This window comes from Dicentrarchus labrax, unplaced genomic scaffold (genome assembly GCF_905237075.1).
Source record: "Dicentrarchus labrax unplaced genomic scaffold, dlabrax2021, whole genome shotgun sequence".
In the NCBI taxonomy this organism is placed as follows: domain Eukaryota; kingdom Metazoa; phylum Chordata; class Actinopteri; family Moronidae; genus Dicentrarchus; species Dicentrarchus labrax.
Genome location: NW_026136719.1, coordinates 22,666,010 through 22,681,475, shown reverse-complemented (window position 1 = coordinate 22,681,475; position 15,466 = coordinate 22,666,010). Strand labels below are relative to the sequence as shown.

Here is a 15,466-nt window from a genome sequence, read left to right as displayed (position 1 = left end):
CATGTCAAGTCTGAGTTTGTTTCTAGGACGATTATTTAAGATGCCAATCCAGTATAATGGTGCAAAAAATTTAAAACTATAATGATAATATGGGTGGATAATATTATTGAAGTTCTCATGAATAGAGATGTAAGAGTTACGTGTGTAGTAATACTGAGCAATGAGCATGGCTATAAATATAACTCTCACTCCCCCCTCACAATTAGATCTATAGAGTGAGGGTATTAACAAATATCTTTACTACCTCATAACTGGCAGGTCAAAGGTTCAGCAGCGCTCAGTGGCAGCTAATAACAAACCTTACCAAAATGTCCTCGAGCAAGACACTGAAAACCCATCTGCTTACTCAATAAATATTCAACTTCTCCAGCCAAACACAATTGAAATGTATATTTGAATTTTGAGACAACAGGGATAAAGCATTATGAATCTGCATTTTATGTTACTCCATAAAATAAAGAAAAACGTGTTTCAGGAAAATGGTTACATGATACCATATTTGTGACCTGCTTGGTCCAGTTGTACCCTCATGGACCATTAGGGAGGGAACAGAAATTTGTACAGATGTCTTTATTCTGGACATAAGGGAATTTGACACGTGGACTTTATGACCTTTACAAGGTTTTATAGGGTCAAAGGTCACAGGAGAGTCTGTGTTTTTCACAGTAATGCAATATTAAGAACTCAGCTGTGGATCCCTGTGTAATAGCACAATTCAATTAACTTGACAAAATACCTGTGAAATACTATAAATGAATTGCTGCAATATACTACAAGGTCATTTAGAGCTGGCAGAGTAAATAAATAAATTAAATTGAAACGATGAAATGAAAATACTAAAGGTTCCATCACAACTCATCACACACACACACACACACACACACACCAGCTTGATCTTTTGTATGTCCAGTTGTATTGCTTATGCTGTTATCTTTTTTACATGTCTGCTAGCTCATTTACAGGTATTATAATTACGGTTTCAATGGTGAGTCTTTTGGATAGATACGTCTATAGTTAGTTCGTGCAAGCAGGAAGTTCAGAGTAACAAACGGGAGAGTTTGGGAAGATCTAAGTGTGTGTGGCCTTACCGAAAGGATAAAGCTGAGCCGCTCAAGAGTCAGACACCTTGGAGGATCTACTCTCAACCAACACTCATCCAAGCTTTATTTTAGAAACTTCACACAGAAAAAAACTATTCACAGAGCTTATTAGGCAATGCTTTGAGAGAGAATAACCCCTGCTGCCAGTGGCTGTGATGGTTATTGCCTACTCGCCAGACTGATTTGTATGGCACTCACCACCAACACCAGCTCTGCCTGCCCTCAAAAAGTGCTGAGCTAGTCCACTCTTAACAAAATTGAACACCTTGCGTTTATGGTAGTGCACCCACCAGATACCCATTTCAGATTTTCGTTGGGTTTATTTTCTGGTTTATTTCCTGCTTTCTTTAAATTTTGTTTTGTTTGTTTCTCTTCCAGTTTTTCTGTCCTTCCCTACGTTTCTACAGCAACAGAGATTATCTCCCCAGGCTGGAACACTTACAAAAGTTTTGTAGACTTGTAATGAACTGATTTTGGGTTATGGAGTAAAAGTATAAAATTAAATTAAAAAATATTCTCCAGTATAAGGAAAAACATGTTTTCAAGACCTTTTTTAGTTAGTTTAATTCAAAATGGAATGATAAGTTTTCACTGTTTTAAAGGGATGGATTAAAATACAAAAACCCTCCCGACGCAATTTATAGATTCAGATAATATGCTGATGTGTATAATGTTTAATAAATGGCTGTGCAAATTATGCAGTGCCCTCTGCTGCACGTCGAAAGGTTCTGGCCTCCACATTGTCCATTAAATCCTAATAATGGACACCACCTCGGGCATTATTGCTTAGCCTTCATAAATAACTATATATTATTTGATTTGATTTGATATGTTATTCTACTATAATTTTTTTTTTTTCATTTTGTTGTACAACCTAGTGTTTCCTTGATTTTTGTAAATAAAAAATAAACTATCATACTACTATTATATATAATGTATGTATGTGTGTAGGTATAGTATATAAGTCACAAAATACTCAAGTGAAAGGCTTTAAGCTGCAGTAACAATAGACCACTGAGTTGCCCTTTCACACCCAACTCCCTCCGTTACATCACTATACAGTATTCTCTGTATCTCATTTCTCTTTATTTCGCAGTCTCTTCTAACTCTGAATCCTATCACTATTTCAAGTCTCTTTCTTCACAAGCTTTAGCTTGCCTTAGACTGAAAGAGACAACTCCTGCTTGCTGCTGATATAAAACTGATCTCTGCTAAATAATTGCCTCCTGAGGTAACTTTAATATTGGTTTATTGCCCCTTTGATGAGGCATTTATCTGCTTATACATCTGTCCGTTTTCTTTCTCCTTTTCATTTAGGTTTATAGTAGATTTTACACAAAGGCCGACAGAGTCACATAAGGAAAGACATGTACATAGCAGCATTCTTTGTTCCTGTAATATTTTTCTACATTTTACTAATCTTGGATCTTCCCTATGTTTCATGGTTGTCTAATCCTCTAGTCTCTGCCCCTCTGCCTCCATCCTCATCCTATTTCAATTTTTTCTATCTGCCGATACACAGGCTGCCTGCCGGGTGGCACCACCCATACTTTATAACACTGCCTTCATTACCCAGCCCACTGCAGCTGGCCATAAATGAAAAACTGAAGATGTGGCAGGAAGAAAGGGAAGAGAAAAGTAAGGGAGGAAGACTAGGAAAGGAAAGGGTCAAAAACCACAAACGGGGCAATTGTGAGAGAGATAGTAAGGTTGGAGATGGAGCAAGAGAGATTGAGAGTCGGTGAGCATGAGAGTGAGCAGGAAGTACAGTGTACAGAGACAGACTGAAAAGGGAAAAAAGCAAGGAAGAGCAAAGCCATAAAATCTAAGTTGGAAGTTATTGGAGAGTGGCTGGATGAAAAATGCCATTGCCATAAAATAATATTAGAATTGGTCTGGCCTTATGGCATTGATGAATACAGATGCTGCCCAGCGGGGTCTTTGGCTGGAGGAAACTGGCTAATTTGAACAGCCATCCTACCTGTGAGGGCGGTAAAAAGTATTAGAGGAAATGAAATGAAAGGTTCCCTGTCAGTTGTTTAGTTTATAGCCCACATTTCCATCGCATAGCTGGTTAGGTCAGACACAAGTCCCTCTTGCTAAGAATAGCTGCCAGCGGGGTAGTTAACCATGTGTGCAGGATTTATCATTAATATCCCTAAAATGAACTGCGAACCCGAGCAGAAAGGGACCCACTGCAGCTTTAAACAAATATAATGCATGACACGAATCAAACCTTCTCTCAATCTTGTACACTGAAATTATAGCATATTTTACCCCCATCCCGCTCCAACACATTGTCAATAATTGGCCCGAAGGGGCCATGAGTAGCAACAAATTGATGACAACTGATTGAAAAGGGACCAGCTGAAATCTGATCAGCTATATTGACTGCAGGATATTGAAAAGACAGCTGGACGTCTTAATTACCGCTGCGTCATGGTAATGCCATTTTATCACATTTAAATTGGTTTTAGCGAAGGCCATCGGCAAACCATAAGGTCATTCTGATCACAAGGGGAAGTGAATTAAATAAAATTATTCTCTTGAATGCATCTCAACAAAAATCAATTAGACAATTTTTGCAGAGACTGAGAAATGTAGAGAGATTATGTTGTAAGAAAAAAAGAGCGATATACAGTATATAATTGAATCTATGTAATTCGAATGAAGTGGTGCAATCGTTGTTAGAGCCTATACTGAAAATCCATACGTGCTTTGTTAATCTTTAAGTTGTCAAACGACAGTGTTTATGTAGCACTGCCACCAACATATTTTCATTCTTAGCAAATGTAACCCAGTAGATAAATAGATAGATAAAACTTATAACACTATAAGTTTGGTTTTATTTTCATTCTTACTTTCTGTTCGCTAAAAAATGTGTAAATCAAAGTAAGGTTGCTTGGCCTTTATTCTTACTGGCTGTATTAGTCAATACAGACATCTGATTGGAGAAGGGAATTAAGTCCCACCCCTCCAGGTTGATGTTCGGCAGCGCAGTCAAAGTGACAACACGAGCAGACAAGTAGTTATAAACTAGTTAAGCTGAAAAAAAAAGAGCGTGGATAAATTAAATTAAAGCAACCTTGAGACGACACATAGGAGAAGTGGAAGAGGTGATTATATGATCTGTGTGCCAGGAGTTGAATGCTTTTAGCAGAGTCTTGGTGAGTTAAGTTTTGAGTTTTGCTAATGTGGCTAACAATAGTAGCCAGTGCTGTCAGCCAACACGTGGCACCGCAGCGTGTTTTCCTTTTCTTATTGCTTATATGTTAACTTTACATTGTACATGTATTGATTTTGAGAGTTAAAGCAGTATATCTCTGTTAGGAAATATTAAAATTATGGGTTATAGCAGTCTTTTACTTTGGTGTAGAAGATTACTTTTGTACTTAACTGTTTACACTGGAAGTGTGGCTGCTAAGTTATGCACTGCTAGTGCTAATAATAATAGGTAATGTTGGATATGGAAAACTGGATATGTGCATTTAAGCTATAACCTTTTATAAGAAAATATAAGGTGTGTAAAATACCTAATGTGGTTATTTCATAATTTAAAGAGAGTTGTTATATACATAAATATGCATGTTATCATTTAAAAAAAAAAGGAAAAGAAGTCCTATGTTAACTTGATGGTTAAAACATTAAATAATCATAATTCATGGTTAAAAAAGCTACAAATAGTTCATGAATGGTGTGAGGATGATAAAGTACTCCATAGGAGAAATGCTGTACAGTTAAAAATATTTCATTCATTTAATTACTATTGTGTGCAGTAGTATTTTGATGTGATTTCATATACCATTGTCATGGTGAAGTGGGATGTCATTGACTCAATGTAGTAATAGCCTTATTCTCATACAGGCTAGGTTTTTGAGATTCCCTGGAGATACCCTTAGATTTGGATTTTGGATTCTCCTTGACGAAGGAGATGGCGAGCCAGTACTGAACCAGATCCCCTCCTTATCCCAAGGAGTTGGAACCATCTTCGCCCAGAGGAGAAGACCATCCCGGCCTTCACTCTCCATCATTTGAGTGGTAGGACTGTGACAACTTCACACCTTACCATATGACTTCTGACAGAACTAAAACGTTTTGAACTGAAACTGACCCTCTGACTTAAGCTAGCTGAACGGACGACGACTAACTAAACTGGAACTTGAGTGGATCAAAGGAATCCTGGACTTTATTAATCTTGAACTCTATTCATACCAAAGACATTTCCTCGTGGAGTTGAACTGTGTTGGGTATTATATTTCTAAGGTGGTTTATGTTAATTTCTTAAAACACTGTGAAACTATTTTTGTTCCAGAGTCCTGGTTAAGAAAGGACCTTTGTTATTTTTCATTATACAACTTTCAATACATTCACATTTGAAGTTAAAGTACCCTGTGGCTCCAGTTGCTTATTGTGTCTGTCATACTCTTTCAACTCCTCCTAAGAACCTAGACACTGGTCCTAAATGTATTTGAGTATTCTGTTAACTACACATGGGTTACACAAACAAAATAAAATCATTCTCTCCATCAAAATCTACATATTGAAACTGGCGCTATCACCTTTACACTCAACAATTGATCCTGGAATGGCACTTTACATCTACTTAGTAAAACATTTCCGCTCTTACATGTCTTCCCTCAGTTCCTTTCTTATAAGATTGCCTGTCTTTCTTTTACTGTACGTTGTCAGCATCACTGGAAACCCATCATGAACCACTTGATTTATGCTTCATTCCAGCGTAATGGTTATTTTCTCTGAGAAAAATATCTGTGTGCTTCAAAAGCCGGTTGTAAGGTCAAGATAATTTCAAGCCTACACTGCATTGTATAACCTTCATACAGAAGAGAGAGTCAATAAATAAGGGATAGAAAAACAAAGGGGGTAAAAAAACACATTTTAGATAAAGCTAGCCACACGATGGGGACAAGTGAAGTGGTCTTATCTCCTCATGGTCTGCAGGACAGCTTATAACCATACTTCACCCTATTTTGTGTGTGTGTGTGTGTGTGTGTGTGTGTGTGTGTGTGTGTGTCCATGTGTGCAGTCACAGTGTGCCTATGTGGTGGTCTTGATACTAAATGCCTCAATCCTTTTCAGGTGACTCCATTCAGTACAGATAATTTATGTTTCAAGTAAAAGGAAAAAATCCATAAATGTAACTGGCCTGAAAAAAATTTGCAAGATTCTGTTCTCAGTCTAACCCAACAGATTTAATACATTAACACAGTTCTGCCTGTCAGGATATCTCTCACTCATATATTCTTTTATATTGTATTGTCTATCTCCATCAATGTCTGGCAGTCACCCTTTTTGATCAGTAAAACAGAGTTTTCTTATCTTGTCTCCATCCAGCAAAACGATATAAAAGCCTTACCTTATTTGACTATGTATGAGATATTGGCAAACTGCCATAAAAAGAAGAAAAAAATCCACACTCCTCCAGGCCATTTTTAACATCTATGGTGAAGGTTGCAACATCATAATGGTACGCACAATTTCTCAGGCATTTTCTATTACAATTTTGCTGTATTTCTTTTTTGTTGGCTTTACCTATCTGCAGCTGTGCTCTACATTTTTACTACATTGCGTCCTTCCTTTTCTCCTTTCCTCCTTACTCCAAGACCCTCTTTTCCCCACCTGCCTTCTTCTCTCCTCTTCCCACTCTCTTACTTCACCTTCCCTTTAAACACTCTACCTTTGTCTTTGTAAAACATACTTTATGTTTAACAAAGCCTTCAAGCTGCTCTGCTTTTAAGAGTTAACCATGTTGTAGAACCTCAATGTGGAGGGGTGGAGACATAGACGACCCCAAACTGTCACGGAAACCCATGTCGCATGTTATCAGTGACTCACCACACTCAACCGGCGGGAACCTGGGGTAAGAAAACTGTAGGCATTGGGTTGTCTGTGCATGCATGCATACATACAGTCACTTAAACCCATTCTATCAAAACCTTATCATTTTACACATTCATGTAGGAATACAAACACATACATAGAGACCCTATGTAGTGTTCTCACAATTCATCCATCCTGTTATAACTCAAGGGGTGCAACAGCAGTCCTTTGGAGTTGTGTTTATGCTGTGGACCGGTACATTCTGACATGAATGTGTTTCAGAAAAAAATAAGAAAACTATGTGTGGTGATCCACTTGTGAGCATACTATAGGAGGCTATAAGGTTATAAGTATCACACAGTACATGGACAAAAGGGAAACCTCTGTGGGGATGGCTTCTTTCAGAATATGAAATACAGCTTTGTGTCAGTCAGTTGAGGTGAATACATATACTAACTGCGTTTTGTTTAAAAAGAGTGTAGTGCGTTTAGTATTGTCTCCAATGAGATATGTGACTCATGGTTCAGGGTTTCTGCAACAGTGGAAATTGTGATATGCTTTTATGATCATGGATTATTTAAGCGTAAAGCAAGACAATCCTTGAGAGATTTAACTGACTGTGATTACAATTTCTTAAATGCTATTAAGAGAGGCTGTTAGAGCAAGCTAACCAATATCTAGAATTTGGATCAGTTAGATTCTGCTGTGTCGAAGCAATCTGACACAACTAGACGGAGCCTGAAATTTGGATAAATGAAGCTCCATTGTGACAGTGTAATTGTAACATGTCATATTAAGCATATGTCTGGGAAGTAATGGCAGGCTGATTGTGGTTTGTGTTCATCACCTCCATCTGCTCATCCATCTGTCTTGACAAATACAGCTGATTTGCAAGCAAACTATGAAACTTCTCAAGTCGCACTAATTGGGGACCTTTGATAAGGCTATGTTAAAATGACCTAATTAATGCTATGATATAATTATTATTATATTTGATTATGTACCTGCTATAGGCAACATTTTCTAGCAGTCCTCCTATATAGCATAGCTTCAGAGTGATGGACCTCTAAAACAGCTACAGAGCTATATATTAGGAATATGTACCTCCCTCATCGCTCTTTATTTAGTTTGACATATGTGAAAGCAAACAGGATTTTGAATGCACAGATAATATATGCATAATATGCATGACTGTTTTCATTCGTGTATAAACACCTGAAAATAATAAGTGTGGTTTTGTAACCTTAGAATGAGCCTTTAATACAGACGCATACAGACGCATTGGGGTTGTTTTTTTGAAGGCCGTCATGTTCAGTGTGCAAACTATACCATGACTTTAAGGGGTAGCCCAGAATCGACAAACCAAACACTGGTTCTAGATAGGGCTGTTCACGTTTTCCATCGCCACCATAGTTTCTCCTTTGTGCTTGGAAGGGGAGGGGGAAGCAAGCCACTAAATCCTACACACTGGTCTGCTTAATATGCTTGCAGAATAAGGATGGGAAGGGAACTGACCCCCAGCGACATACCCCTTGATTGATTTTGATGGGGAAAAAACAATCACTTGTGCAAAATTTAAAAAACAATTTCAAAAAGCAATTTTGAATTAGTTTTTTTTTTTTTCCATAGCAGCACTGCCCCAAATTGCAAAATGACCGTTTTTGTGTACACAGTAGAATGACCAGTCAAAATACTCACAACTCCCATGACACTTTTACCCAGGAGCTGATACAAACTGTTTACCTTAATGTTCTTAACAGGAGCTAGTGTAGCTGTTAACACTTTATGTCACACAGTTTATTGAGAATGTGGCATCAAGCTAATTACAACAGTGTCTGTATGACTGTCACAGGCTGTTTTTCAAGCAGCTCACACCCTGCCTGTCAGAAGTTAATCAATACAGTTCAATACACCCAAGAGTGACATAACCTCAGCTGTAGTTACAATAAAGGGTATCTTAGAGCAGTGCTTATCAGTATTTAAACCTCTGAAACTATGCAACATAACCATAGTATTTTGTTATTGAACACCTTAGGATACCACTTTATGCATGCAACTATCCACAGCTTTATAAAAGTCTGAAAAAAAACTGCCACAGCCTTGATGCTTTCCATCCATGCCTCTGTGAAGCCCTGTGTGACTTACTGCTCTATAATTGTCCCAGCTGAATGGTCCTCCAGGGAGACCAAATGACCTCTCACAAGAGAAAGGCTGGATCTAGTGCAGGAGAGAGGACATCATCCTTGCATAATGAACTAAGTAATGGCTCCAAAGCAACAGCACTGTGACAGCATGATGTTCAAGGAACGGAGCCACTGATACAATAAAATGTTAGCAACCAGGCAAGGACGTTTCTCTGAAGGGTTGCTGATATCAAGCACTTCACCAATTCTTTTAGGTAACTCAGTTCTTTTGGGCTACTGATGAAAAGATTCATGGTCAGTTCACTGTTTGACAAATGTGAAAATTACTCTTATGAAGGTGGTACTGCCTGCTAGTATTTATAGTTTGTTCAGTCCAATATAGAAAGTGAGGTACAAATCCAAGTTAAGTGCTTAATGGACTGAATTAAATACATTCAGTGGTATTAAGGAGTGTTGACAAAAAAAAAGGACAAACAAAGAGTTTGTTGCAGTTGTAGTGAATTGAGCCCATTTCCAGAGAGCAGCATAGCCTTCATGGAAATGAGGTTGGAAATCGACAGCGTATCTTTAAAGGTTTGACCTACAGCAGACCCATTATGCAAATCAGAGTCATTTGTAAGCATAGCGTTATGTGAGTAGCAGGTTTTATGTTAACAACATATACTATGCAAGAATTAGTGCCTTTAAAAGATTAAAAATCTGACCTGTAATTATATCACACCTATCAGTTAGTGTAGTTTTTAATAACCAGAACATGAAACAAAAATGAATAATTTCTGGTAATGTCTGGGATATCATCTGAGCTTTTAAAAAACATGAGGGGACATTATTGATAAATAATAACACTATAAATTAAAAAAAATAAAAAGCACATGAATGCTAGCTAATAGAGCGTGCAGTATGTGCTGGATGATGGTTGAGGAATCCTCACACTGTGGCTACCTTTGTATATTTCTACAGGCTGAGGGTGGTATGAAGGCTTCCTCTTTCACAGACATCTTCACTACTGAATATTTTACATCACAAGCGTTTAACTAAATGTTGCTCTCCAGAGGAATTTAGAGTACAGTAACTTCACTCTTTATGCGAATATTGCAATCTGTGACATGACAAAAATCCTACTACTAATGTGATACAAGCTGCAAGGAAATATCTCTCACGCAAGATCAGCCTTTTGAGGTTTTAAAAGTAGAGAGGATTTTTTTTAATTCTGTTCTTTACTGATCAAAAGATTTGTGCATTTAAGTGCTTTTCCCTGTTTGGTTTGATCCATATTCTCTTGGACACAGAGAAGCCATTATTTGCAGTTGTAGCTTCTTTGATGTCTCTGTATGTTTCTCTGTCAAGGTGACACCAACCGACTTGTCGGGTAATGCACATGTCAGATTGTAAAAGATGCTTTTTGCTTGAAGGCAAAGGTTCTCCTAAAGACTCAATCAAACCCTCTAACTCACTCTGTCTCCCCCTCGTACGCTCGCACAGAGTGTCTGGCAGCAAGAGAAAATAATTAGGCCAGGGTGGCTGTCTGAAGCATAAAAATCCATTAGTAACAGATCTTACACATTATAGGCTATCTTTACAAAGGTAGCTGGGGACTGATGAGTAGGGACAAGAGAAATGAACAGATCTCAAAAGGAACACTCATCTTTCACCTAAACTGTACTTACTTTACATAAAGCTAACAGTGTACAGTACATATTAGCATGTATCTACAAGTTTCCCTTTTGTTAAAAAAAAACATGCCTGACAAACACCTGAAATGTACATTTTGCCAAATGCAACTTTAATTGTGACCATTCAACAAATGGAGGCATTCGGGTAATTTTTTAGAATAGGATTGTTTCCCTTTTCAGGACTCATCAGTTTCTACTTTTGGAGCCTCCACACCTGCTAACAATTACCAAGAAGGACTGAATCAGGGTGCATTTGTGAGGGTGCTGAAATTCTGTTCACTAATAATGTATTAACAAGATATTTGCAATGGTAATTTCAACACACCACACTGAAACTGAAACACAAAAAATCAGGCGAACTGATAAATGATGGTGGACATGTTTTCCGCAATGGGTTAATTTTACTGTTTCATAATGTTAAACAGCAATAAGGAAGGTATACAAATTTGTATTTTGCTGATGTTTACTGAAGAAAAAGAAAAGTGAATAACATCCTAACATTATAGTAAAACTGTAGTTCACGTGTAGTAATAACAGAGCAAATTAATTAAAAGAAAACACAAGGCACCAATTAAAAGAAGCATGACACCACAATACATATTCACAGTATGTCATGTGAATTGTAACACACAAAGCCAATGATTTTACTGTATATTTGGCAGATTACATATGACACACTGCTGTTGTGAAATGTGAACAGCAAACACTGTAATTACTGTTAAAGACAGATTCAAAACTACTTAAAGGAAAGCCACATTATTCACAAATTCAAAATTTCAATATAATGCCGGTAGTGCAATTACATATAGTATGCACAATCAAGCCTTTCTGTTAGTCTCCACTCATCATTTAACCCAACACCTTGCAAAATCAATCTACCCACGCAGCGCAAATGTATGACATGCACACACATACACACACACACACACACACACACACACACACACACACACACACACACACACACACACACACACACAGACAGAACAGTGAAAAACAAAATGGAAAAAGATATTTTTATTATAAACACACCCAGGAGAAGGCTGCCTTTGCCTTCTGAGCACTGAAAATAACTCCAAGGTCAGTGAGCTTCCATTAGGGATTTATACCATAGCAAAGTGCTAATTAATTAGGCCTAATGTGAGACAATGGCTGGATTGTCGGCTCGTTCCCTTGTAGGAGATACAATGCAATGCACCGCTGGACTTTTGGAGGCTATTTTAGGTCAAATGAAAGCCTGTTATTTTTGCCTTAATTTAGCTGGCAAGTTTTGCTGTCCTAATGCACATGGCCAGCAAAGCCACATTACCACTGAGCAGCTTCTCTGAAGAATTCAGGGGTTAAGTACCTTACATAGATCTCTGCTAACTGTAGACATGGGCACTGGCAACAGAAGATATGTGGCAGAATGGAATCTCTCTGTTTTGTGAAATTTATGGAATCCCCTAAATTTGCTTTGTATGCAAACAAAACAAAATTTGGAAGTAGTAGGCTACGGCTGCTGAAGAGAAGTATGTGTGATCATTACACAGATGCCATTTGACAGCTGGTCCATTAAAGGACCAGAGCAATGTTTTATTTTATTTTTTTTACTATAAATCACAAGTGTGTGTGTAACTGTCCACCATTTTCAAATCGTGTTACAGTATTTTGTAATGTGTGTCATCTACCTTTCACCAATTTCTATTCAGTATACAGTATAAGCCGCAGGCAGACTAGAGGCACATACATGAGCTTTCAATAGGAATGCTTAATAAACAATGAACAATATATAATCTAATTGTACAGGCGTCACATTGAACATAATCTCTGCTTTTATATTCTATTACTGTTGTACCTGCAGTAATGCATTTCCAAATGACAATAACATAACTCTGAATAAATATAAGCAGAAAAGATGTTCAGAGTGATGGATTACTGTTTCAAACTCAATCAGCCGACTGAGGGCATTTACTCTCAATCAAACCAATAAGATTTTACCATGACTTCTGTGAGCCAATCATGTTATTGCTGTCAAATTTTAAAACATTTCCTTTTTCTTGGGCTGTCAGCTGTCATGTCAGTGTCAGATCGCTGCCACTCTCTGCCACCACAGCGGGGGGAGGGTGGCGTTTAAAAAGATGATGCCATGTTGGGGTCTAATCGCCACCAACATATTCATATTCAATTTCTCCTGTGTTGCACGCTACATTTCAATTTGTTTAATTACTCTTAATCCTCTCTTTGACTTAAGTCTCTCCTGACTGAATGGAAATAAATGAAAACAGGCAGCCACATTTAGAACCCACTGTGGCTTGCTTTGGAAAATGGATAGCTATATAAGAAGAGAAGTAAAGACCATAGGCTGTGCTATTAAGAGGCTAGGGGAAACTTAACCAACCAGCAGATTGTGCAGATTTGAAAACGTCACAGTGAGTTTAAATATATTTTAATAATAAAGTCGATTGCGTGGCCTCGACTGTTTTGTGTTTTAAGTGATTGATCTGATGAATGCAGCTGATGTCTTAAGCTGTTGTGGTCTGGATAGACTAACGTTTGGTTTTAGGACAACTCAGTAAATTGTGCAGTGTTTTTTAGGTGGTCTATGTGTCAAGTTTGCCTTCCCTCCCCCAAATACCATTGCCATTCAGATTATGTTCTCTATAAACATAATGACGAGAAGTTGGTACGTCAATATCTGGTAAATTTCAAAATGTAATGTATCAGTAAAATGTTCCATAACAATCTATTTCTTTTGTTTTCACCAAAATATCTAATCTTGCAATACAATATTTGCTCGTAGCATCAACAGCATTATTAAACTTTTTATGGCTGAATGTTAAGGCACTGGTAACGTTTGGTTAAGGTTTAGGGAACAATTGAGGTCTTAGTTTAAAATAGAAAGTCTGCAGTGAGTTGATTCTTGTGAGACACAACAGGTTTACTGTATTAACATTTTAATGAAACCACAATCTTTCACTAAGCTTAAAGTACTTCTGTTGCCTATACCTAATTACAGACAGGACTTACGATCCTGTGCTTTGTACCCCCAACACCACCCCAGACAATCAAACAAACTAAAATAAAATAAAAAATAATTTAAATAAAAAACAAAAAATGATTTTCTGGGAGAAAGTGTTAATACAGTGGTGTGTCTTTCCCATTTATTTCAATTTCAGCTTTCAAAAAGGTAACAATAAACCAAACCAATGTTAATATAGAATTTTTTCTTTCATATGATTTGCTCACTGGTATTCGGTACACTGGACCATACAAAATATGTTCAAATAACTGTGAGCTAAATAATTAGCTTTCTCATGAAGCAGATATGAGAGATATCATGAAGCTGTTGTGGGGGAACAAAAATCTCTCTCCTTTGCTTTTATCCAAAGGACTTTAAATATCAGAAAGATGAACTTAATCAAAAATATGTATTCATGAGGAACAGGATAATAGCTCCCTCACCTTTTCATACCTCCCTGCCGACCCATATCTGCAGAACATCTTTTGGCTGTTCAGTCATAAAAATAGGATGCACTGTGGGACAAAATTAGATTTTATAGAAAGAGAGATGTATTATTTTCCTGTAACAATAGTCCTCCTGTTACTGCTTAGCATACACACTGTCAAGCACATTTTGACACACACACTTACTTGTACACACATACTGTACAAATTCATTTTCCTCTGAAATACAGAGAGACACACCTTCTCTTTTGCACCCAAACACAAACCTACAAACACACTCAGGCACATACACACATTCAGTATCTTCTTATTAAGTCAAGCCCATTAATCTGAAAGAGACCGTGTGAATATATGTGATTGGTAATGATATTCCATCATATTAGTTCTGAAGTGGATCTGACAACGATATGATAATAATCTGATAGCAGTGGAGGTAATAATCACATTCTCCTCCTTACAAAGATCAAATGAGAACTCAGAGTGACTAGGCTGGCGCCTTATAGTGCAGGTGTATTTTTACTTCATATTGTGAGTCAAATGATTTCATTTACATATTTGACTGGAGGTGAGATAGTGGTAATGAGAATCTTTTAAATGCACAGAGAGAGCAAAGAACATGACCGATAGGCCTGTCTATTACTGTGCATATTCTACCAGTTAATATTGAATATAAGCTGCACCACACTCCCTTCGATGTTGCTACATCAACTCTTTCTAATCAGTTGCTATCTGGGGTCATGTTAAGTTCATGTGCAAATATAACAAGTTTTATTTTTCATGACATTACTAAGGAGATGTGAGTGAACTGGATTTAGACGACCCTATAAGACCAGTATTTACTTAGCAATAGCCGCTGCTTAGGAGTATGTACAGTAAAACAGGCTTACATGAACATAGACCAATTGATTGCATTTGAAATGAATGCTACTGTATGGTAAACTTAGATTAGATCTTAGACACAACACAGCATGGGGTTCAGTATCTCCATATATAACTTGCATTATAATAAAAGGAAAAAAGGACATTATTATTATTAATAATAAATTAAGTGTAACATGCCACTTCAAATCTAATTGGCGCTGTGAACCTCAAAGCTCAAGTGAAACACCTTGACCTCTTTTGTCCCTTTCAGTTTATAACAAAGTCAAAGCTTTGCATGTTGCAAGCAATTGGTGTGCAGGGAAAGAACATTTTCTGTCCTTGCACTGGATTGCTCTGAGCTCATATCTTGACTTGAACAACTTAGCTTTTTGTCATAAACACA

The 15,466-nt window shown here is 37.4% G+C and overlaps 1 protein-coding gene and 1 long non-coding RNA gene across 3 annotated transcripts in view; one reads left to right on the top strand and one right to left on the bottom strand.

Moving 5' to 3' along the window:
• LOC127351888 (MAM domain-containing glycosylphosphatidylinositol anchor protein 1) overlaps positions 1–15,466 on the bottom strand; it is a 172,420-nt gene that overhangs the window by 76,766 nt on the left and 80,188 nt on the right. The gene's annotated exons all lie outside the window — the stretch shown is intronic.
• LOC127351889 (uncharacterized) lies at positions 4,102–5,487 on the top strand. The gene is made up of 2 exons (XR_007880991.1): positions 4,102–4,267; positions 4,965–5,487. It is a non-coding gene; the product is annotated as an uncharacterized LOC127351889 (long non-coding RNA).